General features: G+C 36.5%; 1 protein-coding gene across 1 annotated transcript in view; it reads left to right on the top strand.

Moving 5' to 3' along the window:
- The first annotated feature begins 14,738 nt into the window (after positions 1 to 14,738).
- The window catches only part of NGF (nerve growth factor), a 66,038-nt gene continuing 54,990 nt past the window's right edge, over positions 14,739 to 25,786 (top strand). Inside the window, exon 1 of the mRNA XM_034414235.3 lies at positions 14,739 to 15,175. The gene's annotated coding sequence lies outside the window, so the exon portion shown is untranslated. The remainder of the gene's footprint in view (positions 15,176 to 25,786) is intronic.

Raw genomic sequence — 25,786 nt, forward strand, 5'->3', positions numbered from 1 at the left:
ACTGTTTACACTGGGATTTTCAGTATACAATCTATTCTGGTTTGCATCAAGAATACACATAGGAAAGCATCTTTTCCTCATGATGTATTTCTCAGAAATCTAAATAATTAATTTTTAGAACTTGTGTTTTGTAAGAAGTACCAAAGTACATTTGATTTAATTGCTTTAAAGAGGATAATTGTTACTTTATTTATAACATAAACAAAAGTCTTACAAGTTCTTTACAGGAAGAGTTGAAGTGAATTCATAGGCTATGCAATTTATACATCTGAGATCTTCTCTTATTATAGCAGCTATTGTAATTCTCAGGTTAACTGCCAGGCAGGATTGCTACTCATTTGACATTTCAAATGTAGAATCCAGACTAAATGGTGGAACCATAACTGCAATGTAAATAATATTTATAAACTCTGGTGTGTACAATAAGAAAGAGAAACAAATGACATATCTCTAGTTGGGAGGCAGGATATTTACATACAAGATGTAAATAATGAGAAAGTTGGATAATTCAAGAGGTACTGATCTAAAATTAGGTTTTAGATCAGTACAATGTGTTTGGCTGAATCTGCTTTTGAATATTTTTTTGGAATCTAGAACATAATGTAATTATGAAAGGTTAACTAGCTTCTGGTTATAATGATCAGGTTACTAATTAAATATTAATTCTAATCATTTATGATTCTAGTTGAAAATAGGATGGAAGTATTTTTAGAAATAGTACTGTAAATAGAAAGTATAGTGGACATCTATGAGAACTGTGTTATATGTAAGAATCAGTCAACCTTGTCTGCTAACATTTACAAGGACAGGAATTGGTTACACCTGGCATGTGGTTAGTGACAAGTAGAATGAATCAAACTTTTGAAGACAAAACATCCAAGAAATCTCCTGCATTTGGGACAGAGTTTAAAAGATTATCAGAAGAAAAACTTTCAATATGGCAAAGGTATGTGAAAAGTATGAAGAGGGGAAAGCTATGCATTGCTTAAACTTCGTATAGCCCTCAGACAGGAGTCAGATGAAAGGAAAAGCCAGTGAAAAAGAGAGCATAGGAGTGAGAAATTATTGATTCAGTGACATAAAAAGGTGTCATTGATCAGATAACTCTCTAAACTAATTTTTATGATACAAAAATCAAAACCAATGTTAACAAAGGTAGTGAGAGACTTCAAAATATCTAAAATAAGTAAAAGATTTTATTGGGTCTTTATAATATTATAAACTATACCAAAGAGTGAAGTATAGGACCTAATGAATGGATGATATGGAAGATACCTTTCTATGATTCTATCCTACATTTCTCTCTCCCTCCCTCCCTCCCTCTCTCTCTCTCTCTCTCTCTCTCTCTCTCTCTCTCCTCTATCTACTCTATCTATCTATCTATCTATCTATCTATCTATCTATCTGATTTGTTTGGTTTGTGCAGTTCACTAAAGTAATAAGTTCTCAAGTCAGGCAAACTTACTGTCTCTTATAAATGAGATTACATAAACTAAGGCAAAAACAAAGAAACCAAATTAAGGTTTAATATAATGTGTGAACCTAGTTATTTACTTGCTGCTTTCCTTTGCTCTAGTTCATTACGGACAGTACTGTCAACAAGGTCAGTACTTGTTTTAGTTTAATGCCCAGAGTACATATACAGCAATTTATCCCTAGCTTTGGTTTTGCTCCCAAAAGGATCAAGAAGAAGTATGTGCTATTTATTCCAGTATTTTAAATAGATTAACTTCTGAACATGAAAAAAGGACATGGATGAATTTTTGTGAACTTCCATAAACATGGAATGGAATCCAAAAGCTACAGCAACATGAAATATTTTGTCTCATGAATCAAATACGTCTGCTAATTTCCCAATTCCTTCCACAACTCGATTTGATATTTCTGGAGATTTTTCTAAAACACTAGAGTGAATATGGAGAAGGAAGTAAAAAGAAGGGGCTTAAAAATTGCTGCACATACAGAGTTGAGTTCCATTCTGCAGCAGCATAACTAAGCCTGTGGGAATGAAGGACAATGACTCCAATCTCCCCTTCTGAAAATCTTCTGATAGTTCATACCCTCGGTCTGCCTTGCTTCCACTGCACAACTTCCAACATTGCCTCCCCTGAGCGTGAGAAATAGTATTTCCAGAACCTTAATACGGTGATTAAAAAAGTAAAAAGCAAGTATTTATTTCTAGACTAATAAACTGGCAATATAGAATAGAAGTGTTTAACTAAAAGTTTCCGCCATTAACATATGATTTAAATTCTAAACAATTCTGTTTTTATTTACTACATTACATTAGTCATTTTAACACTCACCAGAATAGAAACATGAGGTACAAACTGACTGACTGACTGACTGACTGACTGACTGACTGAATGAATGAATGAATGAGTGAGTGAGTGAGTGAATGAATGTATTGAACAACAGAGAGGCAGAATGCAACAATGAGCCTTTTAAGAAATAATGCCATAATTGGAAACTTCTTGCTCCGAGTAGGGCTACGTTTCTTTCTGAGCATGTTTATTTGTCTAGCTGACTGTTTTTAAATGCATTCATTTACTCATTTATTATTTCATTGTCTGCCCTTCTATAACAGCTAAAGGTAGTATTCATAGCACCTCTACTCCACTGTTTCTCAGAGGTGAGTTAAGTTTGGCTGAATATATTGATTGGCATAATGTCACTCAATGTCATATTTTTCAGCAGAACAATAATATTCAGTCAGTAGATCAATGAAAATCTGGAAACTACAATATCTGTATCTACTGTATGAGGATGAAACAGAAGCATTGTTCAGACCTGCAAGAGTGGAATCTAGGAAACCAGAATATGTTTCAATGCAGCAATAATACAGAGAGCAGAAGAGTCTAAAATAAACAGTTTCACTAGAGCCCTATTTTCAAAGTCCCTGTAGATCAGGGATCCCCAACCTTTGGGCTGCGGCCCACTAGTGTGGATGTGAGCTGTTTGCAACAGGGCCACAGAAATGGCAGGCAAGCATGCATGAGCAATGGGTGAACATGTGCTCATGCACTCCATTTCCATGAGCAGCAGGCACGCATGTGCATGCCAGTCACTCAAATGGAACTGCATGAAGTGGAACTGCATGAACTGTGGAAGTGCACTGTGTGCACTTGCTGGCCACTCACATGGAACCATCCCCTTTCGCCCCCACTACACCAGTCTGCTGCTTCTGCTTAGGGCTTATTTACTATTACTCAGGGTTGGAGATCTAAATGACATACAGCATTTCTGGAAAATGCAGGATTGTAGCTTGTTTTCCCTCCTCCCTCTCAGAACAGTAGAGTCTGTATCTTTGACCTAAGGTTTTTTGGCTCACAGGGGGAGGATGAAATATCCAGCAGGACTTTGAGAATAATGTTGTGAGAGTTTCCAGAGCTACGGATAGGAATTGAATTAGGATCTTCCTAATCATAATCCAGTATAGGTAGTCCTCGTCTTAGTCCTCATTCATTTAATGACTGTTTAAAGTTACGAAGGTGCTGGAAAAAAATGACTTACAACTAGTCCTCACACATATGACCATCACAGCGTCCTAGTCAATGATCAACATTCAGGAGTTTGGCTACTGACATGTATTCGGGAGCTTGGCAACCAGCTGCAGCATCCCAGGGTTATGTGACAAATAATAAGGGAAGCCAAGTTTCCCTTAATAACTGCATCATTCGCTTAACAATTGTGGCCAAAAAGATTATAAAATTGAGTGCAATTCACTTAATGACTACATCACTTAGCAAGACAACTTTTGGTCCCAATTGTAATAATAAATCAAGGCCTACTTATATCCTCTACTGTATACCACATTACTTTCAAATGAAGCAGAAGGATAGTTTTGCAGCTCCCAGACAAGCAACTGCTATCTTTCCGCAAAGATTAGCAGACAAGAAAGCACCACGTAAACTTCAGAGATGGAGAGTTAAAAAAAGTTCAGTCAGACCTTCCACTTCTTGGGGGAGGGGAAAGATCTCACGAAGTTGGAAAGTCTGACTGAACTTTTTTTAAACTGGTAGTCACATGGTCTTCTTTTGTTGCTCTGCATGCCAGAGAATGGAGCTGAAAAGAAGGTTAGTAAGGAATTGGTGGTTGTTATAGGATTTTGCAGGATGTCGTCCAGGCCAAAAACAGGCCGTGGGGGGGGGGGGCTCCCAGCTGATCAGTGTGACTGGTCCTTTTGCTGCTCCCCACCTGATCAGTGTGGCTCCCAGTCATGCCCCTGCAGCTTCCCCACCCTGAATGGCAGCCCCGGTGGGTGAGATCAACCGATTCGCTGAACTACGCAAAAATTAACAACCATTTCAGTTGAATCTGTGCGAACCGGCTGAATCCCACCACCACAACTAGCCATACCATCTGCCCAACCAACAGAGAGAAAGAGAAATCTCCCTATCTGTCTCTACTTAACTAAGTAAAGCTAGTAGTTCTAGCCAGATTGCTAGGTCTGGTCAAAGAAAAAGGAAATGTTTTATGTAAACTGGCTAAGTTGACTAAGGCTAATTTTGAACAAACAAATTGAACATTTAGCAAAATTAGATAATGGGAATTAAGAGCAACAATATTAATATTGGCATTCAAATTTGATTTGATTTGATTTGATTTGATTTTGGCAGCACTTCCAGTGATAATACTGTAATTTTCAAGCCATGAAATCAGGAAGGAAATTCAGGTCCTGCCCAAGACATTTTGTATCCTGAGGCTGAGCAATTTATAGTAAAATAATCTCCTTCAAGCTCAGCTTGATCTTAGTAACATCATCTTTTCTGCTGCCATATGAATGTATGGATTCTTCCTGGATGTCTTTTTACTTCCCAATCTGCCCTACAGACCTGGTATTTTCTGGTGGTTTCCCATGCAAATAGCAAGCCGAATATTATCCAAGCCTTCATAATGACTCACTATGTCAACAACTACTTTGATACATAAAAAAGAAAGCTCACAAACATGTGCATGTTTCTCTCATAGTGAAAATTCAACAATAATGATAAACTAACATTACCTCACACCCAGTAGTGAAATGTAAAATTTGTTACTACCGGTTCTGTGGGCATGGCTTGGTGGGGGAGGGGGGTGTAATGTGACTGGTGGGCATGGCCAACTTTTTTTTTTACTTTTAAAAACATTTTTCTACAACCTCTACAACCTTTTAAAAGCCTCTGACGATCCCAGCTGAGCCATGCGATCATCGGAAGCGCTTTTTTTTTTTAACTTTTAAAAGCATTTTTTTGGCCAAAGAGGTTGTAGAAAAAATGCTTATAAAAGTTTTTTAAAAACCTCTGATGATTGTGCGGCTCAGCTGGACATGGGGGGGGGACAGGAATTTTTGCAACCAGTTCTCCGAACCACCCACCTCCATCGCTACCGGATTGGGCAATCCGGTCCGAACCGGGAGCATTTCACCCCTGCTCACACCCCAAAAATATTTCATTCTGCCTAATGATATCTGGTTTTATTCACGTGCAGAGACTGCATCTCCTTTTATTTCTGTATTATTATTATTTTTAAATCCTTATAAGTTGACATTCTAAAATACAGAAACCCTTCCAGGATGTCCCAGTTCCTTGTAGGGTGACAAAAGAACTGTACCAAAAAACAGTTTTAAAAAAAGTAAAACAAAGAAACAAAAATTATTCCATATAAACCAGCCAAACCTTTGTAAAAGAGCATCCAGTACTGCCTCGTTTAAAAACAAAAGCAAGGCAAACATACATAACGCTGTCCTTCATAACTCAATTAAACTTTTAATTGAAACTACCTTGGTTAATCTTGATAAATGCTGCACCAAATACCTAGTTATTCACAAAAAGGACAGATGTAAACAGAATCCCTTACTGCTGGCATACTATAACATGACTGTATTATGTAAAGTGTTTGCTGTGGATATCAAAGTCCATTGAAAAGTTTTAACTAATACAGCGTGTTTCAAAGTAATTTGCTTTCTTTGCAACACAGATGTCCCTATAAAAGAGATGAACTGTACGATGCTACGCTACCCATGTTTTTCAAGCACTGCAGTGCGTGTCCTGGAATAAACCCAACTTTCCCCAAATCAAATTTGTTTAAAATTTTCCTGACTTCACATGAAACATTTTGGAAATGTTATTGCAGTTACGTGCCATTAACATACTCTTGGATTTCTTTTGTTCTTTTAATCTTTACCATAATTAAGGTGTCTTGGATATTCTACTTGTCTGGGCTCTTTTCCATAGCCTACTTCTCCAAATCTTTAAAATTAACCATACTGTTCCCGCTTCATTTGTTGCCTGGTCTTGCCTGCTTTTTAAATATTGCCTGTTATATGTTTAAACTGCAAAGTACCTTACGTTTTTGTGGTGGATGATCAAATAAATATTTAAAGTACACTGCTCAAAAAAATAAAGAGAACACAAGCAGAAGACATCCGAGATCTGAATGAATGAAATAGCCTTATTAAATACTTTGTTCGTTACATACAGTAGTTTTGTGTTCCCTTTAGTTGTTTGAGCAGTGTATAAACTACTGTATATAAAGAACAAAGTATTTAATAAGGCTATTTCATTCATTCAGATCTCGGATGTCTTCTGCTTGTGTTCCCTTTATTTTTTTGAGCAGAATATTTATTTAAAGCATAATCAGTAGCAGTAACATAGAAAATACAGAACCAAATAGCACAGTAAACATATGAAGAGATAAATATAGAAAAGCTGTCATCTTAATGGAATGAGAGCCCTTAAAATCACAACAATTAGAGGCAATTGACTAATAGCACACAGACGCCCAAGGTTTCTTCACCTTGATGCTATCACCCTTTGTTCATATATGCTAGCTGGAAATCCTATTTGTTGCCATTGAAATACTTCTGGATGGCATCTCCTGTGTAAAGCTGTGGTAATGCTTCATACCTTATTGGTTCCTCAGTCATTCCTAATTCAGTCCAGTCCACTCTATATTTCACACACAACCCTCCTTGCAGTTTCCAATACTACTTGTACAATCTTCTGATGTCTTCCTGAAAAAGCTTAATTCATACTGCATGAATTCTTGCCTTGAGGAGGAAAAAAGCATAACCTTGAAACACGTTTTTCTCACTCACCGGCCTGGGCGGAAGGACACATAAATGGATCTTTTAAGCCAAGTGACATGCATCCACCATCTTTAACATCCATTTTCTTCATGCATAGTTGTCCCCAGAGATTTAAAAAAAAATGATGGACTAAGCTTGTAGAGTAGAATCTATTCTAGAATCTTTTTTAAAAAAAATTACATTTCTAAGCAACAGTTCTCGAATCTAGGAATATTTATGTGTCAGAAATGTCTGTGCTGAAAACTAACCAAGATTACTTTGAGGACAAAGAGCATTTACATAGGCCTTCTATTGTAAACTGACAATCTACAGCAGTATATAAGTTGCTAACCTACAATTTCTAGCACCCCTAAAAAGATAGCCAATGGTGAAAAATGTTGGCAGTTGTAATACAATAACATCAGGAGTAGCATACAGAACACAGTATCCACCTATGTTCTGAATTTTCCTCAGACCCTGTTCTGTTCTCCATCAACAGTTAAAAGAACACAAAGCAGATAATTCATCATCTAATAGAACAATTTTATTATATTGTCATAACCTCAAAATCTCTGCTGGCTAGCTCCAGGTCCCAGCTATTTTTTTCCTAGCATTTCATTCGGGGGGGGAGGGGGGCACTGCTTCATATACTTCTAGGAATTAAAATTATTGTATGGCTTAAACTAAATGGATATCTATGTATGCCTTTCTACAAGTAATCAGAAATATTTTAAGACCCTGGACCCTGGATAAATTAGCATATAAATTAAGTATTAATCCCTGTAAAGACTTGTTCTATTAAGATTGCAGCTTCTAAATTGGACTTTGACATGTATATTGCTTAAGAAATTGCTTGAGGACTATTTTATTGAACAGATATCGGCAACAGTGCTTTGGACATAGGTAATATTGACATAAGAAAAGAGAGTATATACATTTATTAATTTATGGATGATTAATTAGGGGAGAAAAAATGCAAAGTATGTGTGTGTGTGCAGGTTAATGCTGAGTTGTTTATTGGATCTTCTTCAGATTGCAGAATGGATATCATCCTCAGAATGAGATTATGTCCCCAAACAATGTTGTAAATTCTGTTATCATAGACTCCATTTCAGTCGCTTGTGTAGTGTAGAAATAAATACTTAGGGAGAAAATAAAATGGGTCTAGTAAGCAATTTTTTTTCACGTCATGCCCTTTGCAGGAAAAAACAGGACCCATCCTGTTAAGAATGATGGCAAGCCCCGTTTGCAAAATACCTAAAAACAAACTCTAATGGTATTAATCAATAAGAATTACCAATTAAACAAATCATTTTAATTATTAAAAACCATGATGCAACATGACATATAGACAGAGTTCTCTAAAGTGCCAATCTGGAAATTCAGATCCTAGCATGAGGGAACCAGAAGCCTCTGGGTGTTATTCTGTGATGCTGCTCACTTTTTCTATTAGTTTTTAGTGGTGCCTTCATCAAAGCTGGCAGAGGCTTCACAGGGTTTGCCAACAGGTTCTGTCAGCAGTCACAGCTTTTAGTTTCCTTGGTTGGCTATCATAGTGGCATAGAGTTTCTTTCACAGCATCTTTGTAACAAGTAGCCTCAAGGCCATCAGATTTCAGTGCACTACAGAGCAACTGTTTATTATATTATTATTTTATATTATATTATTATATTTGTATACCGCCCTTCTCCCGAGGGACTCGCAAGACATATGGTGGTCATCCATTCTGATGATGCATCCCACTCACCTTATCTTGTCCCTGATAACCAGGGACTCAATGCTTGTGGACTCTACCTACTCTGACACCTCCAGGTTGGTGACATGGTCTTGCTTGAAATTTCTCCAGTTGTTTGATGTGTCTTTGGTGCAAAGTTCAGGACTCAGTTCCATTTAAGAAAGAAGGATAACCATAACTCTTTTCAGTTTTATGAAGATATGGATGTTGTATTGATCCAGCACTCTAGTACTCAGCTGCCTCAGGACCTGGCTGGCCTCAGGACCTGGCTGGACTTGCTGATTCTCAAGTTAACTTTTTTGTCCAAAGACTCCTCATTTCTCAAGTATTTGAAGTTGTCTAATTTGTCAGCTGGGTGTCATCGGTGAATTTTCATTCTATGAGCTTGGTATTTGGCATGGGCTGGTAAAGTACTTTAGTCTCATTCAGGATGATAGTCGGGTTGAAGAGCACAACAGCATCTGAGAATTGTTTCATTATCAACTATAGATCACTGTCTTTGTGTGCCAGGAGTGAACAATCGTCAGCAAAAAGGTTTTCTTGAATGATTGTATGGAAGTACTTTATTTAAGCATTCAAGCAGAGGTCAAAGAAAGAGCCACCCAATAGATACCTGATGTACATTCTTGCCTTCAGACCCGGCAGACCATGTAACAATACAAATGAAGAATATTCAAATGGCAAATTCAGCTCACGTATCATCATTATAAAACACCTATCCTGCACTTCCAATGTGCAATGTAACTGCTTAAGCTGATCGTTTTGAAAAAACAACCCTTATACATCCTTCTTGGGGATTTTTTTCTATTAATTAAAATAACAATTTGATAACAAAATTGCTCTGTGCAGAGAATAAACAGCAGAACAACATCTGTCATGATTAGCCTGCCAGAAACTTGCATAATGGAATACTAATGAGATCAGCTGAACTGGTGAATGTTAGAGGAAAGTGTTTGAAAGATTCATTTAGGAATGTTACTCTGTGGTTTGTATAATTGCAACACAACTATGAAACCTGGATTATTGATCTTTGCAGGTTACACAGCCTTCCTTCCTTCCTCCCTCCCTCCCTCCCTCCCTCTCTCCCTCCCTCCCTCCCCCCTTCCCTTTCTTTCCCAAAAACAGTACTGATCTCAAAGATGATACACTCAAATTTTTATAATTGTATAGAATACTTGGCTTTCCCTGGATTTTAACAGCCACCTTGAAACTTAAAGCACAGGCAATGCAAATTTCAGGTCTTTCATCTTTTCTGCTGCTGATTTATGTCTGATTTCCCAATGTGGTTTATATTTGAAAGAGTAATCAGTTCTGAGCTGCATCACCATAAATGACACTCAGTAGCTAAGTGACAATCAGTTGTTGCTACCAAGGACCTATGTGACTCCAGGCCTTTGCATGTTTGCGAAGTACAATTACTGTCTATCTAGGTCAATGAATACTTTGCTTGCTAATTGTTTTGAGGTCATTCCAATTAAAAACAGAGAAAGCTGACCATTATTTCATTTCAAATATTATCCAATTTTTTCTCTATATATTTATGATACAGTAGTACTATCAATGGAAAATATATAACTCCATTTTTCTTCTATGAAGGGAAACACATTGTCCTACTAAGGCACTGGATTCACCCATTCAGAGTATTATTAAACATGGCCTTGACTGGGTTGTAACCTCTTATTTAAAAAAATGAGAGAACTGATGCTTTGATTATGCCAGTTAAGTTGAACTTATATGGCAGGAATTTTAATGTGAGGCAGAATGAATAAAACAATATAACAATGAAGCTTAAGGAATTATTGCTGGGTATGACTGATTGACAAGATGCAGTGTTTTAAAATGGAGAATTGGGGTTAGAAAATGCAAAGATAAAAGACTAATACAGACTAAGAAGAATTTTTAAATTAAAGAAGAAAAAGTAAAAAAGTGCAGAGAAAAAAAGGAAAAAAAGCTCTTCAGGGTCTTCTGGAAGGCCAGGAATATTGGGGCCTATTCTATAGAATAGAATAATTATTCTTATACCACCTAGTTGAAGCAACTATATCAGTAGTGGGTTTCAATTTCGGCTGCTACAGGTTTGCTCGTGCGCATGCACAGAGACATTTGGGAGGGTGGGTGCAGCCTCCCGCCGCCACCACTACCAGTTCGCCCGACCCGGGGTGAACCGGTAGCAACCCACCACTGAACTATATGAACCATTCATCAAAAACCATACAAATATGAATAAATATGGCAAGCCAATCATAAAGAGCTCCCACATTCAAAAGTACTGTCTTGATTGCCTTGCCCAAGACCAGTACCAAGGAGAAGGTATACTACAGCACTGGGCACTGTAGAATAAAAAAGAATTCTTTATTTATAGAATAGAATTCTTTATTGGCAAAGCGTGATTGGACACACAAGGAATTTGTCTTTGGTGTATATGCTCTCAGTGTACATAAGAAGAATAAAATACATTTATCAAGAATAAAAAGATACTAATAAGCTATCAAATCGTACTAGGAAACAAATAAAAACAATATAAATTGAAAGATATAAGAAACATGGTTATAGTAATAAGTGGAAAGAGATAGATACTAGTAAGGAAGAGAAGAATAATTGTAATACAGAGTAAATTATTTGACAGTGTTGTGGGAATTAATTGTTAAGTAGAGTGAAGGCATTCGGGAAAAAACTGTCCTTGTATCTAGTTGTTCTGGTGTGCAGTGCTCTATAGCATCGTTTTGAAGGTAGAAGTTGAAACAATTTATGTCCAGGATGTGAGGGATCTGTAGATATTTTCACAGTCCTCTTTTTGACTCATGTAGTGTTCAGATCCTCAATGGAAGGCAGGTTGGTAGAAGGACTGTCTCTGGGCCTATATTCCCTTGACATCTCATAGGGAAGGTAGTAAGCATTCACTCCTTATATGTTAACACAGACTGGGCAAATTCTACCTGGAGGAAGTGGTCCAAGCATGTTTGATTGGACTTGGAAGCCTAGTGGACACCACCCCTTAGAACTAATTGTCCATTCAAGCTGTCAAAACATATGATAGCTAAAAATATATGCAGCATTCACATAAGGATTAGCAATTAATGAGCTTCTGGAATGGGAGACTTTACAACTTCTACAATAAAAATAAAAAGGTTTATAAAATCTGAAAGTCCAATATTATCATATATAGAAGTTTATGTGGTGAGAAGTGTATTAGTCTCTGAGGTGATGAGAGCCAGTTTGATGTGGTGGTTAAAGGCATTAGGTAGAAACTGGAAGATTATGCGCTGGATGACTTTGGGCCAATCACATTCTCTCAGCCCTAGGAAGAAACTAATGGCAAACCTCTTTTGATAATGTTGCCAAGATAATTGCATGATGATGGAGTTGTTCCAGCTACTGATAGCACAGCCCACTCCAACCTACGTCTTTTTCTAATAGGTTTTGTGGGAGACTATTAAATGCTCTAATGAAGAGTATATGTCTACCACATTCCTTGGTTAACTTAATTGATACTTTATCACAAAAAGGAAACCAGTTGGCTTTGGCATGTCCTGACAAGTAATATTTTTCCCCTGCTTGATTACAAACCCAATTGCTTAACAATTCATTCCAAAGTTTTGCATAAAACAATGTCTAATCATACTGTAACTTTACAGTTGTGTATTGTTGGTGGAGAGAACATACAAATGACATGTAGGAAAGTAGGAACAGGAATCAATAGAAATAAAGCTTAAATTCGTAATTACTGTGTATAACATTATCATCAGCACTAATAAAAGGACCTCTGATATAAGGGAGAAAAGGAAGGAAATGCCACTTAGTTCAATTAACTGTTTGGTAAGAAGATACATGCTGAACCCTAAATTATCTTTTGTAGTCTGGTTAACAATGATGGTCCATATCTCAAAATTCTGCCCTCTGCTGGATGGAATCAGAAATGTTAAATTAGATTATGAATATTTGTGATTGGGAACTGAGGGCTGTCTGCTCTAAAGCAAGAGAGTTCATAGTTTATTTTGTTCTAGTCAAGATTTCCTTATATACCGTTTCTTCTGTTTGCACATCTAGTTATTGTCAGCTGTCTTTTCCCATTACTTGTATTATGGATCATTTCCACAGCATTTCAACATTATCCTTCTATTTTCTCTATAGTTGTCACACAAGAAATTTGTAAAAAAAAATATTTTGGAGATGTAATCTATGAAAGAAGAGACCGCTCATTTAATATTAAACATCTTTTGGTATAGTTGATGAAACAAGTCACTGTCGGCGACTTGGCCAGCCATTTAATATATAAATATATAAATATAATATTTATAAATTTATATATTTAATATATAAATTAAATATATATAAATTAAAAAATTAATTTAATTTTTTAATATATAAATTAATATATAAATTAAATATATAAATATATAAATATATAAATTAAAAATCATTTTAAAAATGATTTAATATATAAATTAATATATAAATTAAAATATATAATATATATTTAATATATAAATTAAAAAATCATTTTAAAAATAACCAAAAAATGCTCCATATTTGAGGCTCCATGCAAGAGCGATACCATTTGACAATCCAGAGAACTCTTAGACACCAGTGTCTACTGATGACTGTCACCACTGGCCTGGTCCTTATCTTGTAATAATCTGGTAGCCCTGGTATTATGACAGACATGGGAGAGATTGAGATTTTCAATGGCAAATAGGCCAACCTTCTCTCATCCTGATGCTACCAGATGGATCAAGCAATAGCTCTGCTGGCCTAAGAATTCAGGGACCTGAGTCATATAGACTGAATCATATAGTCTGCAGGGCATCCTCTTTGGAAAAAGCTGCATCAGACCTAAAAAGCATCCAGTAGCCTCTATGGAATGGTAGAGGGATGTTCTCTTTAACAGTTTTGCCGATGCTTTATTATTACATGAAGGAATGATAGCCGGCTTTGTTACTGGTATCTGATCACATAATTTGCTATTGTGAGATACTAAATACACTGTGGGGTGTGAACTGGCTTTTAAAGAGCGCTCTTTGCATTCTTTGATGCAAGACTGGGATGGTGATTTTCCTGAGGTCTCAGCATTTTCTTTTATTACTGTCTCCCTATCCCCCCTTTTCCTCCAAGAATGGGTATATATCTATATATATATATATATCAGGTGGAGATTCTCAGACATCCAGGTCATGGTTGAGGACATCTCAGGTTAATGTTTTATGTATTTCCTGAAGTCAACTATTATCCACAGTTCTGCTCTTTTGGATGCCACAAGCCTTTCACGCAATATATACTAGCGAACCTTGGTTTGATTTGAACAACACGCTAAGCTACCAAGTAGCAAATCATATCAGGATTCGCTGCAGTGTCTAAACGCGTCTCTACTATTTTGACCGCAAGACTGTAAGCTTGTTACCCATCTGGAAACCGGTTCGGCAATTATGCCTAAGAATTCCGGACCACGTCGAAATGCCATTCAGCTGGAATTCGGTTCAAATCGTAGGGACTTCCAAAAGCGCTTTTCGCCCTCGATTGGATTCAGTCGGTTTGCCGAGTCATTTCTTCCCATTTTAGTCAATACTGCCGAATCTTCTTCTTTTTTTTTTTTTTGCCTCAGCGCCACTTTAAAAAAAAAAAAAACAAAACAAAACAAAACCAGCCCGAATTCCCTGCTACTCGAGACTCCTCGAGACCGGCGAGATCCTTCGACGTGACTCCCGGCGACCGTTATTAAAGCCTGGAGATTCAGCTGGAGATTTAGTAACTGGATGATTTCGCGTTTCGTTCGGCGCTGTTTCGAATCCTAACCGGTCCCTTGAATCAGACGTGACCAAGAGGGAGACAAACTTCGGACTCTCCTCCAAGTGCACGCTTGAACTGCTCTTCACACCAGGCCAATGCCAAAGACCCGCCCGCTGGCCGGCAGGGGATGGCAGGGGGCGGGGGGTTCTCCTGGGGTCCAGCCTCCTCCCTCGCTCAGAAATTGGAAGGCTCCGGAGTCGTGGCTCACATTTCCACTAATCCTCCTCAGGAGACGGGATTTGAGCGCGTGCCTCCGGAGCGAAGCAAAGGAAGCCCCGCCGAGCAGCGGGAAGAGCCTGCTCGGGCGGCCTCGGTCCGCGACCAAAGCTTTCCTCGAGGAGTCAGACAGGCTCCCCGTTCGGCGCCCGGGCGACTCCGCGCAGCTCTCCCCGGACGCGCGTTTTATGGCGCTAGGACCCAGGCAGAGCGGAGCGAGTTCCGAATGAGGCTGCGGCGGCCGTGTGAAAGTGAATGGCTGGGGTGCGTCGGGAAAGCGGCCACGGAGCAAGGCGCGTTAGGATCCCCGGCGGGCTGGGCAACGGCGCGTCCAGCGGCAGCAGCAGCCCCTAGGGGGTCTCTCTCCACCTGCCCGCGGCCGCAGCGCTGAGGTAAGTTGAGCCCGCCGGCGTTTGCGAGGGAGAAAGTCCGGGCACCGGGCGCCCTGGCGGGAGTAGCGGACTCCCGCGATTTCTTTCCTTAGGGCTGAAAAAAAAAACCTTGGCGGTCGTGCTAGTGAGGCACCGGCCAACTCTGAACCTGCCACTTCAAGCAGCTAGTCCTGTTGGCTGCAGCCAACATTTTGGTGGAAGATGTTGGGTCTGCCAGCAGGAAAGTCCATCTCCTGTAACATCTCCCAGGAAGACATCTGGACGTGGACTCGGATAAGCAGCTCTTGTCCCTTTAGGGGTTTTACTTCGTTTTCAATGGCAGCAACCCCCCCCCCCCACACCGCCGCCGCCCCCCTCCCCGTCCTTTCTACTTTTTAATCACCAGACAGACACTAGTCGGATTGCATTTCTGCAGTCAGGTTCTCCCCCTTCTTCCCTCCCCCCCCGCCCCCACCCCAAAACTCTCTGCTGTCTGCGTAGCGAAAGGATGGAAAGTGAGGGCGCTGCTCACTGTGTCTTGTTTGATGATCAGGCTGTATTTTTAGAAGAGAAACGCCAGACAGGGAGGAAAGAGGTGCGATCCGTTGAGAGAAGTTGCTCTGTTTTTGTAGCCTGTCGGAAGTTTTTATGGTGTTTTTTTCTCCTCCCAAAGGATGTATAAAATGAAGGACAAGAACATCCACTGGAAAAGAGGAAAGCCACCATATGAAGGTCTGTAGGAGATCACTGGGAGATGAGCATGGCTATTGACAATAACAGGGAATTATGCCAGAGGATGGAAAGACTACAGGATGGAGTAGAAATGAAACAATACTGTTTCTGGTGCCATTTCAGGGTAAATTTTGATGCTGAAAGTGGCTTAGAAGTTTCACAAATAGCTACACTGGGACGGGGGAAGGTTGATCATAAACCTTATAGCTATTTCCTACTATTGATCATTATCAGTGTGTAATATCAGCATTTTTGTCAATTAGTGAACAAATTAATATAAAGCACACATACATGTAATACTGTGAATAAGACAAGAAGATTACAAATTTTGCTACCGTTTTAAAACCAACAATAAGAAAAGCAGTATAAGTTATTGCTGTTCCTGGCTATGACCATCCTGGACAGGGCATCTGAAAATCCACTCTGCTTTATTTTTACTGGAACTCACTTGTGGCTTATATTGATTAAATCTTGGTCATGTCAGTAGCTATTCTCATTTCCTATTATTCCCTATGGATTTTAGGTGTTTTTTTTTTATGTTTCCAGTGGACATCCTGTTTCCTTGTCCAGTCTGAAATTTGCACAGATAATTTATAAATAGTTGTGTGCTTGCTTACCAGCCTGGTTTTTCCAAACCCACTGCTTGGAAAGTTGAAAACTATATTAGTTAAGCTAATCATGTAGTCTAATATCTTAGTGCAGATGAAAACATAATTACACTTGAACTCCTGGTTGTTAAAATGCACTAAGATTGCTTTTCCTTGTGAGAACTTCACTTTTGTGGATATCTTAAAGTTGCCTTGTTATTACAATGTTTTCAGTGTAGCATAATTAACTAATATACATTATAATAAACTTCTATGGCTTTATGAAGCTTTCTTATATGGTTTAAATGAGAATCATGTCATTAAGGTCCATAGAACTCTTCTTGAAAAAGAGTTTACAAGTCTTATCTCATTCTCATGACAGGGATAATGATGCACAAAAGGCAATCTAGTCTTAATGTCAGATGTCTAAATCATTGCTAAAAGATCTGGGGAACATCTGGAAACATTATTGAGCAATACAGTCCTTTTCAAAGGACTATAATAATTGTTCAAAACCTGAGAAATGCAGAGAACTTGCCCTAAAGGGACAGCACAAATTTTGGTGCTTCTACTATGTTGTGCTTTCACCAAGTTATTATATGACTACAAGTAGCAACTGTAACTTGAAAAAAAGTCATTCATTTTATTTGCTTTAATCCCTTAGACAGAGTAGCTTCTGTATGAATAGAAAATGCATAATTACATTGTTGCGGAAATTATACTCATGTGGATCTGAATGCATATTAGTACTATTGTTTAGATTTCACTTGAAATTAGGTATATTCAAAGATTCATCTTCTGAGTCTAATATAAACTTTTACAAGTCCTAGAAAAGAGGTGCATTTGTTACAACTAAATCATTTAATTTTGTTGCCTTGTGGCCATATTGTAATCACTAAACATTTTTGCTTAGCAATCAAAAGCTAACATGCATAGAAAGAATGAAAAACAGCCTTGATCATATAATGTTAGCCCAATCTTGGGAAATATAACCCTCCCATATCATGTTTTCTTTTTAAAAAAAACATAAAAATAATGCCCTTGTCTACTTTGCTGTTAAAGCAATGGTGACCTCTACTGGAAATCTCCACCTAACCCAGTATATGCCCTTTGTAGTAAGCTGATGAATGCTTCTGAAACAATTCATACTTAACAACTTCCATTTAAAGCAGATATTAAACAAATCAATCAAATTCTAAATTCCATTAGAATTAATGCATTTTATGTCTGCCAAAATATACATGGAATCATGTTGCTAAAAAATTGAAACAAGCCAAAACTAGATTACCTCTGCAGATATGTTTTTGGTTTATATATTGAGTTGTGGCTCAGTTTATACATAAGATCTAATTTTCAATTATATCTTCTACCAGAAACCCTTGTGATTCTTCATAGTAAAGGAGTAACTGTAATAATAAAATAGAGTATCAGGGGAAAAACTCTTTCCATTTAAATATCTCATTTTTTAGAGAAAAATATTTTATTATACATTAAAAATTGAAAATTGTGTTCTAGAATTAATTCACTGGTAGAAGCAGGGGAAATACCCATGCTTTGTCCTGGGAGACTAACAAAGTAGATATGCAATGGCGTTCAGGAAATTAAAAGAAAATGATAATTTTTTTTCCCGAAACACCATATGACTGTCCATTAATATTGCTTGCTTGCTAAATTTATCTATATTTTGGTTTTAATTTCCTGAACAAGTAAAACTTAAATAGAAGTAGACAACATATAAGATTGTACATGATGGTTGATGGAAACAAGAAATAGCCAAATAGCATGGATTTTAGCAATATCAATAAACTAGAGTTTAAGAGATAAACTCTGTTGATCCAATTAGATTTTATCTGACAAAGAAATAGCTATTGGTTGGTTCAGAATAGAAAGTTAAATTTGCTAAAAACTGCTGTTCTTAGAGAATAAGTGAGCTATTTGTTAATAGAAAATAAGCAAATTGTGCTGTGATACTTAATATTAAGCTAAGAAAAATATTCTAAAATTTGTTTAAATTATAGCTTTTACAATGTATAAATGTTCTTTCAGAACTAATTGGGAGAAAAATGGGGGAATGCAAAAGGAAGTCTGCCATTTCAGTCAGTTTCAATACAGTGACTATTGAGTTGGATGTACCACTAGTTCATCTGTCTGATATTATCTTTCTGGCATTTCTTCTCTGTGTAACCAGGTGTCTTTTTGGCCCTCTGACAGTGGCATATGTGGCATTCAGTTGGAACCAAAGGCAGCATTTCCTCTCTAGCTAAGACCGTGGCAGAATGCTTTAGTCTGTCACTTCCAAAAGAAGGTTAAACTCGATTGTTACAATTCTAAAATCTGACATCCCTCCCTCCTTCTTAACTTATGTTATTCAGGTAGTATATTCAGTGTGCCATGATCAGTATGTACTATCTTTAAGGGTCTCTTAAATAAGGACGGGGAATTTTTAGTTGCTTCTCGCTTTAATGAAAAGATATCCAGTGCGCACTTCCCAATCTGATACATGGACAAAGAAGCAGATATACCTTGATATATCTTTATGTTTTGAAGTTTGTGGTGCAGTTTGCCATTCAAAAACTGTATATGATGATCAATGCATCACATTTATTTTGTATCTGAATCCCTTTTTGAACTACCTACAGGTATTAATAAACGGTATCAAGCTGCGGAATTAGTTATTCCTGGCATTTTATCTCCTACAATTTATCTTGGAAATTTTCATTTTTCTCATTCTTTTTCCTTACACTCAGAATTAGACAAATAGGATTATATATTTATATTTCTCATATATCTATATCAACATAAAACTGTAAGATATAATTAATTTATAACATTTTCATATATTTGAAATGTCATTATATTAAGGTGTTACTAGACAACCTGTGATTTGCAGGATCATTGTTTCATAGATATTTCCTTATCTAAACAGAAACAAAATGACCAGTAGAAATGGCAGCAAGTTCCAAGCTCCTGCTGGCTTCCCCATAGCTGACTGTTCTCCAGCTGCCAATGGTAGAACTGGTCTACCATCTGGAGTGCTAAGGTGGAACCGATGTACTGAACCTCTGAGTGGCAGTGCAACAGCATTGAAATGATCACCAATTTGCCAAATTTAATCCCTCAGGAGTCACAAGTCCAGATGTTGGAGACATTATGTTAAGTTAGCCATCGTTCAAAAAATACTACCTTAGGATACAGCCAGTTAAAGGTTACAGACACAAGAGTTTGAGTATTGTATAGACTGACCACTTTGAATGCATCATTCTTATAGCCCCAAATCAGAAAATTCAGTTGATTTTTTTAAAGTATACAACTTTCTGAATATATGCTCATACTTATACATTTTTCATTTTATTACTATAGATTTTTTCTGATTTTAAAACTATGATGAATTTAGCACAATGCATAAATATAGCTAATTCATTTCTCATTGAATGATTTGCAGCTGTACTTTATATATTTTAGTATTAACCACATAGAAGATTAATTTCCTTTTCTCTGGAGAATGAGACATAGAATAGAGACTGTGTATGACGCTTAATTGTGAACAGAGACACATTAGACAGAGATACAATTTACAACTTTTTTGTCTGTAAATGAATAAAGGCGTAAACAATCTGGAATTGTTTTAGTTGAATTAACAACATTAACAAGTGAAATCTAAATATATATTTCTTTCTAACTGAAATGCAATGTGAACTATCTAAACATTAGCTTGAGAAATGTTTTACTTTTATAGCATATGTAAGAGTAAAGTCAAAGAGCAAGATATGTAGGAGAGAATTTGCACGAAGTTGTCAACATGTTTATTGAGACAAGCCACTGAATTTAGCATGGCTTTTTAATGGTGCGTTTGGATTGCTTCTTTAAAATAGCATTAAGCATACACTTTAAGCAAATAATTAGCTTCTGTTATCTAAAATGTATTTTGGTTGTGGAATTAACATTTTTTTTCATAAGAAAATCACAAAATAATTAAAGACAGGTAGCAATTTAATTACGAGGGAAGTTCTGGTGTTTCTTTTCTTTATTGATGTTGGGTCTTTTTTATGTTTTTAAACATTCTCTATGCAAAAAGATGCAAAAGAAAAATATAGAAGAAAAAAATCACAAAACTGTATTTACCAAGTGTACTTTAAAAACCCTGCCCTTACATAAATGATAGTAGTGTGGGCCAATTTCTCAATAGTCTTCAAATCAAGTTTCCCAGGAATAAAAGTCTTAACTGAATACAGAAAACAGCGTGGATTCATGAGATTCTTGTAAGTCTTACAAAGACTGAATATCAATCAAACCTTGTACATTTTTGGGTAGATTGTAAAAGCAAAACCTTCCAATTTCATTAACTTTCTGTTTCTTACCAGCTATTAATATACTCTATAGTTCAAAATATTGCACATATCTAAAAAAAATCAGGGACAAAATTAATACGTGAAATAACATTTTATCCAAAAGGTTGTCACATTAAAATCAAGAACTTATACAGTTGCATTTTGAGCACTACACTTCTAAAAATTGGGTGAAGTATAGATTTTAACTCTATGAAAATGTGATATGACTGCTAAAAAGGTTTCCACTGACATTAAGCATTAGACACTCTTGCTCTTTATTCCATGTCTCTCTGTACTCTCCAATGTTTAATTTAATGTATTTAACAACAATTTTTACTATCTATTTAAATATATTGTTTTATAACAGATATATTCAATTCTATATTACTGGTACTAGAGGGAATTCTGAAGCATTTAGAGCTCTCTGATATCTAGATGTTTATACAATATTTTAACAGAAAATATTGCCCCTCTGCACTTTCTAGCAAATAATACTTGTGTTTAGGATGATTTGCACTAAGGATCCAAAGCTCAAACAGAAGAGATTTCTGAGGGGCTGCCTGCTTATACTTTTATAAAGAAGCTGTGTCTTTCCATAGCTAATGTTGTAGTCATTCCAGTGGCTACAATCCCAGGAAAATCCATATTGAAGTTAAGAAGATGCTGTTCTCTCTTCTTACATTGCAACTTCTCAGATAATAAAAATGGCCATCTAATTCTTTTATTTGATTTATGATATGTACATAAACTCTACATTTGACTCCAAAGTCCTCCAAAAGAATAACTGGATTGCTCTTTTCAAGTTTGAGTTCTTCCTTCATGTCAGTTTTGTTTTGTGTTTCATGATAACACCAGAAAAATACATGCATGGTTAACCCTAACCTTTAATCCTACATCCATCCATCCATCCATCCATCCATACACACACACACATACATATACATACATACATACATGCATGCATGAGTGCTTGTGTGCGTGCATATTAGGACTCTCAAACCTTAGTGTCTAATGCAAGAGATTAAGGCTCTCAGGAGTAGTTTAAATTGTAGAGCAATTTGCATTATTTTTACATAGAGTGTACTGTATGACTTTAATGTTTTTAAATTAGATGAAACAAACTGGAATCAGTAAGGTTACATCAGTGTTACTGAAAAGGTGGCTGCATTTTAAATTTACTGAGGGAGTTGAAAGGCCACTTAGTTTAATTCCCATTCCTGAAAAGTATCATCCAACTCCTGTTTGAACAGATCCACAGATAAAAGGTACCATTGCACCTCTGACTACTCAGCTCTATTGTGAATTGCATGTGTTATTAGTACATTTCTTTGAAAGTTTAATTTAAATCTGTCCTCTTATAAGTTAATTGGATTTGATTGATTGGCAGATAAGTCTTTATTTTTCTTTGGGGAGAAAACTGCTTTCATGCCGTTGTCTATGCTTTCCCCCTGTTGTCTATAGAACTTATTTTCTGACTACTGTCAGTTTTTGTTACTTTTCTGTGAACTCATTTACTATATCTACAGTCTTCTCCAACCATGTGTTGGGCTATGATATCCATCATGGCCAAATGTTGGTCTATATGTGTCTTAAACTCTCTTACTCAGATATAAAATTATGTCTGTGATATTCCTTGAATGTACTTTTGTGACATTTATTATGATATGGGTTTCAAAATGGAGCTCAAAATGTAGTTAAAATATGAAATTATTTAAAAGTACTTTCATTCTAAAGGACATCATAACAACGTTTGTGAAAAGTCCAGTCTTGGAGGTTTAGTTCAACATATATGGTGGGTCAACAGATTGAAGGAGGCCGTCTGACATCTTTTAAACTTAATTTAAATGTTTTATGTTAAAATTCTTACCAAATGAAGACAAACTTTGTAGGCAATAAAAACTTAAAATACTTTAAATAATATATACATGTTGGTAGCAAACAATATTTTGAAAATCTAGAAAAACTATATCCTTGGATTGCTCTGTTTCTGTTTTTCCATCTGTATGTGTCAGTGTTCATTTTAACAAACTTCTTTATGAAGAAAGAAATATTTGTATCCCAGGACACATTCTTTCTTCTCTATCCAAAGATTCTGACTTTATGGTATTACTGGATTTATAGGAAGAGGGGCCCTTTGGCAAGTGGCCATATCAAATTCCACATGATTACTCTTTCCAGATTATTCAACCAAAGCTGGAAAGGATAATATGTGTTGTAAGAATATATTCTGATTAAATTGCTAGAACAGTGGACAATCATAGCCCACATTCTGTTTACTGACTTGCTTTATGTGGTATCCAAGTTTCCAAACCATAATTGTATTAACGTGAACTCCAAGGAGTTTATTTTAAAACAGCAAATTATCTACACAATTACTTAGTAAAGTTTCCACTATTCAATGTTCTTAAAAGTGAACATTTTAAAATGTCAGTGGATGCCTTGAAAGGTAAAATATGATTATGATGTGTTCCATAATTATTTACCTTGCCTAAAACTTGTTTCATTACTGATAATTTATTCAAAGTTTGTGTAATGCAATTAAGACAGAATTTTGTCTTCAACATATATAAATCATCTATTAAAATTGAGCTCATATAGTTAGGGAGTAATAGCTGTATGCTATTGTTGAAGGCTGTTTAAAACATAGACAACTGTTATGTGTGTGTTGCATAATTACTTTTCATAATTAATCTTTCCTTCCAAAATGGTGTAAATACTTTAGGCAGTAATGCTGTATAAATAGTAAAGATATTTACTGGTAGAACTTATTTGATTATAAATATGGGATATAAATCAAAAAAATAATTAAACGATCAACAAATGATATAAATTATTCCTTAATATTTTTGACAGTCGGATAGAAAATACCATAGTGGTGTTATCAGTGTTATCACCATCACAACTTAGTGTTTGGAAGTCCTATTACAATTCTTGTTTTAACAGAACCAGTATTTTCCCTTTTTCTTGTAGGTGCAGGCATAACAACAACAACAAAAAAATCACAAATAAGATGCCCGAGAAATCCCAAACTAGTTCTGGGAAACTCTGTAGTTCTCATTGGGGTGAAATAAGATAAGATTAAATCCTGGCAAATCAGAGCTGCTCTTTGGCTTCTGTAATTCCTATGGTAAGAATCACTATCCTGCTAAAGAAAGTAGCTTGTAAGTTTCAGATCACCTGGTCTCTTGGCTCCTGCAACCTGTAGAAGGAAGCAAGGGTAGGGAGGCTTCATCCAGGTTTAGTTGGTGTCCTATTTGGACCAGAATTTCTTAGCAATGGAATCTCACACCTTCATCACAACTAGGTTGAATTACTGTGGGATGTGTTGAGGGCTGAGTTGGAAATGAACTCAAAGCTGTGGCTCATATAGAATGTGGCAGCCAGTTTAATGAGAGTATCTGACCAGTGTAGACTAATCCTAATCCTTGAGACCCTGCATTTGTTATCACTGTGCCTCCAGGCCTGCAGAAAAGTTTTGGCTATTGCCCTTAAAGCCCAGTGAAGCACACTACTGAGAAATATCTGGCAATATCTTGTCAAGAAAAAAATTACCCATCTAGTCCAGTGATCTAGGTCTGTCATACGTACCCTGCTTTGTGGTATTCAAAGGGCACAGAATCACCAACAAATCTCCTTGGTCATGTCCTTCAGCCTTTGGAGTACTCTTAACCATAGATTCTGCTTATTTATAATAAGAAAGATAAAAACAATTTTGCTAGAACGCTCTTTCAGGCCTCAGTAGTTCTTAGGAGCCTTGATCATGTGTTCTTATTTTGGGAAGGGTAGGTATTTTAGCTTATGGTAAAGACAGTCCATCTCATTCACAGAGTCCACAACCCATCAGGGCTAAAGCAGGCCATATATACTGAAAATAAATAAATACATAAACAATAGTGAAGAAAACAGATTTATTCTCTTAGTAGGAGGATGTTTTGTGAATATTGCGTATTTTTGTTATAAGATTGTCAATCATGTATTTGAGTTCTTGCAAAACTTTTAAGTGAACTGGTATCCATCCAGTGATTAGTCCTTTGTGATTTGTTAGTAAAGACTCAAAGTTCATCTCTTGTAACCTCAAGTTGTCACAGTTCTTTCTCCCCTCTTCCTTAAAAAATACCTTCCTTATATAACTCACTAACTTTACTTTCCTGGTTTTTGTTTTTGTTTCAAATTTTAGAAGTACAACTCCTGTTTGCTTCTAAAAGACTTTCTTGGCATAATAATAAATTTGTCAAAAGCAAAATAATAATGCGCTAGCAATAGATGCCACTGAAGTCAATAGTATTAAGCACAGAATTGGGGATTTTCTTTCTGCTGTCCCGGTTCAAATATAGTTTCGCTGGTAGTCAGTTATCAGAGAATGCACTGACTTCCAACTGAACACGTTCAGGCAAAGATACAGGAATTCACCCACAGCAGATATAGTGATTTATTTGGCTGTGCTTTGGGGGATTTTCCTCTGTCTTATTTAAACGTGACAACCATTAAAAATGAATGAATATGTCTTTCTTTCTCACCAAAAATTTTCTTTAACATTAAAGTGCAATAAACATGACTACAGCTTGCAACCTAGCAATGGGTCATTTATTTTGTTTTTACTTCTATGACAGGTTACAATTTGGAGCTATTATTTTTTAAAGCTTATTTGTTTTTGCAAAGAGATGGTGATTATTTGGAAAACTGATTAAAAAATTATACTCTGACAGTTTTGGACCACATGAAGGAAATTAGCAAGTTTTCTTGTATAATGAGTGGTGAATTACTGCGATCAATATTTAGAGACAAAACACTATTCTTTTTTACATGATAACACAATGAAGAGGATTATAAATGCTGTATTTAGGGGGGGAGTATGAGAGAGGTAGACGAGTAAAAAAGTTTGGTAATGTTAGGGCTGGATTTCATTTAATGTTTTCCCTCATATCTCATTGAAAGAAAGAAGGCTGCTCATCTTTCTTTCTTTCTTTCTTTCTTTCTTTCTTTCT

Source organism: Pantherophis guttatus, chromosome 3, assembly GCF_059756535.1.
Source record: "Pantherophis guttatus breed Tessera chromosome 3, ASM5975653v1, whole genome shotgun sequence".
NCBI lineage: Eukaryota > Metazoa > Chordata > Lepidosauria > Squamata > Colubridae > Pantherophis > Pantherophis guttatus.